Here is a 5,484-nt window from a genome sequence, read left to right on the forward strand (position 1 = left end):
ACCAAACTGAAGGATTTCTCTTCCAAACCCACCAGGTTCGCCGACTGGGGCGGGAGGAGGAGCAGCCAGCCCGGGGTCTGCAAGAGGCAGAGCTGCCCTGGCCCCGAGTGGGACCCGCAGGGCAAGAGGCAGAGGATAGACATGGAGAAGGCGCTGGACTGGCTGAAAGCGGAACTGGTGAGAAACGGGACTGACCAGGGATTGCCTGGGTCAGAGGTGGGGGAAGATCATCAGGATTAACAAGGATGGTATGGGTCAGAGATGGGGAGTGGGGGGGGAGAAACCCGCATTAACCCTGGATACTCTGGGTCAGAGATTGGAGAAGGAAACTGGGGGGGGGGGGGGAAATCATGGGTATTCTGGGTCAGAGATTGGGGGAAAGAGATTGGGATTAACAGAGACCAGGGAAATAGGGATTAACCGAGGATAATCCAGGTCAGTAAATGTGGGGGGTGGGGGGAGGAGAACTGAAGTGAAGCTGGGAAAAAAGGATTAACCCAGGATAACTCTGGATCAGAGACCAGGGAAAGAGATGGGGACAACCTGGGTCAGAGTGGGGAGGGAGAGAATTAATCGGGGATAGACTGAATCTGAGAGTGGAAATGGAAGGAGGCAGGTTATACTGTAACAATCCAGTAAATGAATTTGGGCTACATCCTCTTATCAATGACTTGAATTTAAATATTGTTCATTAGGGTGAATAACACAGTAAAACCTATAAAGGATTTTCACACTACACAAAACCAGTTCTCAAAGAAGCTATGGCAGACACGTAAATACAGAATGCATATCTGTCTTTGGTTTTATATTCCTGGCGCAGCCAATACTGTAAGGGTATGGCAGTCTGATGGTTCTGGTACTGGGTTAGCGACCCAGAGGTTATGAGTTCCCAGGGTATTAAAGTGGTGAAATTGAAATCAATAAATTTGTTGAATTTGTGGGCTGAAGTTGAAAGCCGCCATTTTGTTGTTAAAATCACAACTGCTTCAGTAGTGTCGGTCAGGGAAGCAAACCTGTCATCCTACCGACCTGCACGTGACTCCAATTGCCCACTATGTGGTTGACTACATGTTTGATGTAGTGTACATGGGTTTTAGCAAGGCCTTTGACAAGGTCCCACATGGCAAACTGGTCAAAAAAGTAAAAGCCCATGGGATCCAAGGGAAAGTGGCTGGTTGGATCCAAAATTGGCTCAGTGGTAGGAAGCAAAGAGTAGTGGTTGGCGGGTGTTTTTGCGACTGGAAGGCTGTTTCCAGTGGTGTTCCGCAAGGTTCAGTACTGGGTCCCTTGCTATTTGTGGTATATATTAATGATTTGGACTTGAATTTGGGGGCTTGATCAAGAAGTTTGCAGATGATACAAAAATTGGCCATGTGGTTGATAGTGAGGAGGAAAGCTGTAGACTGCAGGAAGATATCAATGGACTGGCCAGGTGGGCAGAAAAGTAGCAAATGGAATTCAATCCGGAGAAGTGTGAGGTAATGCATTTGTGGGGAGCATACAAGGCAAGGGAATACACAATAAATGGGAGGATACTGAGAGGTGTAGAGGAACAAAGGGACCTTGGAGTGCATGTCCACAGATCCCTGAAGGTAGCAGGAAGGGTAGATAAGGTGGTTAAAAAGGCATATGGGATACTTTCCTTTATTAGCCGAGGCGTTGAATATAAGATAAGAGCAGGGAGGTTATGCTAGAACTGTATAAAACATTGGTTAGGCCACAGCTTGAGTACTGCATACGGTTCTGGTCACCACATTACAGGAAAGATGTAATTGCACTAGAGAGGATACAGAGGAGATTTATGAGGATGTTGCCAGGGCTGGAGAATTTTAACCATGAGAAAAGATTGGATAGGCTGGGGTTGTTTTCTTTGGAACAAAGGAGGCTGAGGGGAGATTTAATTGAGGTGCATAAAATTATGATGGGACTAGATAGAGTGGATAGGGAGGACCTAGTCCCCTTAGCAGAGAGGTAAGTGACCAGGAGGCATAGATTTAAAGTAGTTGGTAGAAGGATTAGAGAGGAGTTGAGCAGAAATGTTTTCACCCAGAGGATGATGGGGGTTTGGAACTCATTGCCTGAAAAGATGATAGAGGCAGAAACCCTCAATGCATTTAAAAAGTACTTGGATGTGCACTTGAAGTGCAGTAACCTACAGGCTACGGATCAAGTGCTGGGAAGTGGGATTAAGCTGGATAGCATTTTTTCGGCTGGCACGGACACGATGGGCTGAATGGCCTCCTTCTGTGCCATAACTTTCTATGACTCCCTAGGCTCGATTTTAACTTCTGGGCGGGATCGCGGCCTAGTGAGAGGTCGGCATGTACGGGAACGGTAGCAGGGTGTCTCAGACGATTTAACGCCCGGGCATCGTTAGCGTGTCGCTTGCTGACCAAAACGGCTGGGAAGTCGGCGGGAAGCGGCTGCCCGGCCACTAAAATGGGTTAGCAGGAGGCCACCGCTGGGGTCGCAGAGTTACGGTCCCCGGCCCAAGGTAAGTGCTCCGGGAGGGGAATCCCGGCTGGAGAGGGGGAGGACCATCCCCACGGGTCCCAGGTTGCGGCTTCCTGCCGCTTGTTTGCGTTCCCGCCAGGCTGTCAATTTGTCGGGCGGGAGACTGCAGCAGGTTATTTAAACAAGGCCCTGCTGTTAAGATCGTCAGGGCCTCCACGTCTCCAGCCTTGCCGGATTTTCCCCGCTCCACCGCGCTCCCCCGCACCCTCCCTGTCTCCCCATTAATATCGGGGCCATAAGTGCACAAGTGCAAAGCTCTCTCCTGGGCAGCAGAATTGAGATTTCAGACACACAATGTGTTAAACAGGCACTGCTTGGCTGAAATCCAAACTGCAGCTACTGGTCTCAGACTGATAGCTACACTCTTAAAAACCTGAAATATAAATTTCACTGCATGTTCTGTGTTTGTGAATTCCAGTGAATCTGTGGTCTGATCTCTTGTTTTCTGTTTTAAACAGAATTTTGAATGCTCCAAGCTGCATAAGTGAATGTGTCAAATATACATGGCTTTTAATCGTTTTCCTCCAATCCCAGTGATGGATTTTGCTGTGACTGAGATTTACCCACATGGTCACTACACGTTGAAGGGTTATCCAATAATATAACTGGAATATCAGGGAGACTCAAGCGTGAGGAATTATCATTCCTTCCTTGGTGTTGACCTGTTTTGTAACCAATCTGGCTTTTGTGTCAGCGCCTCACTGATTAGTTTTATCCCTGAAATCTGGGATGTGTTGAAATTATATTTTCACTGTATTGAAATCATGGCTCATCGCACAGCCTCCAATGCTAACTCATTCATTCCAGGATCTCAAAACTGCGGAATTATGGAATGCCATTCTGAAGGGATGGGCGATGGCCTCCATTGCCCTCAGCCGGTTCTAAGCTGGACTTGTTCTCTTTAGAGCAGAGAAGGTTGAGAGGAGATTTGATAGGAGTGTTCAAAATCATGAAGGGTTTGGATAAAATAAATAAAGAGAAACTGTTCCTATTGGTGGGTTGAGAACCAGAGGACACAGATTTAAGGTAATTGGCAAAAGAACCAAAGGCGACATGAGGAAAATCTTTTTTACGCAGCGAGTAATTATGATCTGGAATGCGCTGCCTGAAAGGGTGGTGGAAGCAGATTCATTCGTGGCTTTCAAAAGGGAATTGGATGAATAATTGAAGGGAGAAAATTTGCAGGGCTACAGGGAAACAGCAGGGGAATGGGACTAACTGGATAGCTCTTGCAAAAAGCTGGCATGGGCTCGTTGGGCCGAATGGCCTCCTTCTGTGCTGTGACCATTCTATGATTCTAACTCTTACTCAGCCTTCCTTCCTGTTATAATCAACAAGCGCTTAAAAGCCAAGCTTGGTGCCAGCTAATCACAACTTCCTGATTTATCTCATCTTCTCTCCTACTTTTCTCAACCTTTGCTTATATCCTGGACTGCAGGGCTTTGGCTCTTTGACTTGGCTTCTCAGTAAATAAAGGTCCTAACCCATACCCTTTACAATTCACAGATGGAAATGCGCTCCCAGAATCAGATCTTGGTGAAACAGTTGATGGAGCTTCATGCCGGGATCCAGGAGCTGAAGAAGGAATACGATAGCGACCGAGAGCTGTCGGGCTCAGAGAGTGACAGTGAAGCACATGATGCCGGCTGCAGCTCGGACTCTGGAGATGGCGGCAGCTTAAACCCCTCGCACTCCGACCATGGCCAGCAGGCAGCAACACCCCAGAGGCAAAATCGCAGAAACTCACTGCCCTGAGTTAACCCGCATTGGTGGTGGGAGGGGCGGGATAATTCATGCCTACATAACTTAATGTGTTTGTGCAGTGGAATCACAGACATTGATAAGTGCCAGATGACGACATCATACTATTTTGAACATTGTATATTTTGTAGATTGTTGTATTGCAGTATTTTTCAACTTATTTCACATCATGTAAAGGACACCGTCTGAACTCATGGAGCTAATAAAACATCATGGGTCATATCTGTTAGTTTTGGCAAAGAGTAAAATGTGCCCAATGGATTGCTCATCCATGTTTAGTATGACTCTTGGTTTTTGTACCCCTTGAAAAATGAATGATAGAATATCAGTGAATGGAGAGAAATGCTGGTTTCATCACGAGTGCTTGGTGCCTCATCTTGTGCTTCCTCACCGACCACCAACTGAGCCAACCGTGGCAGCTGTGGCTCAGTGGGCAGCCCTCTCACCTTAGTCAGAAGGTCGTGGGTTCAAGCCCCACTCTAGAGACTTGAACACATAATTTAGGCTGACAATCCAGTGCAGTACTGAGGGAGTGCTGCACTGTCGGAGGTGCCGTCTTTCAGATGAGAGGTTAAACGAAGGATCCGTCTGCCCTCTTAGGTGGACGTAAATGATCCCATGGCATTATTGGAAGAAGAAAAGCGGTGTCCTGGCCAATATTTATCCCGTAACCAACATCACTAAAATAGGTTATCTGATCATTATCACATTGCTGTTAATGGGAGCTTGCTGTGTACAAATTGAGTGCCGTGTTTCCTACATTACAACAGTGACTACACTTCAAAAGTACTTCCTTGGCTGTGAAGCTCTTTGGGACGTCCTGAGGTTGTGAAAGGCGCTATTTTAAATGCAAGACTTTCCAAGAAACTGGAGGATGGGGAGGCGGTTAAAATGAAGCAGACGACTTATCCGCTGACTTCCCGGCCCGGTCCCACCTCCTCCAGTGAACCTTCAGGATCTGCTCAGTGAAGTGGGCAGTTTAGGAAACTCCTATAGCCATGTTGTGCAGCAACACCAAAAAAATCTGCCTCCTTTTAAGTGCAACGGCCTTTTAAGAGCTGATGCACTCCAGATCTCACAATGTTCCATGCATACATGAACAGCGTGCAGGGAGCAATGAGGTTTATTTCCACCACACATGGTGCTGTACATCACAATGCTAATTTATTGCACTCCTGCGCAGACACATCACTGTAGTGTATTGATGCA

The sequence above is a fragment of the Heptranchias perlo genome, chromosome 19 (genome assembly GCF_035084215.1).
Source record: "Heptranchias perlo isolate sHepPer1 chromosome 19, sHepPer1.hap1, whole genome shotgun sequence".
NCBI classification, from domain to species: domain Eukaryota; kingdom Metazoa; phylum Chordata; class Chondrichthyes; order Hexanchiformes; family Hexanchidae; genus Heptranchias; species Heptranchias perlo.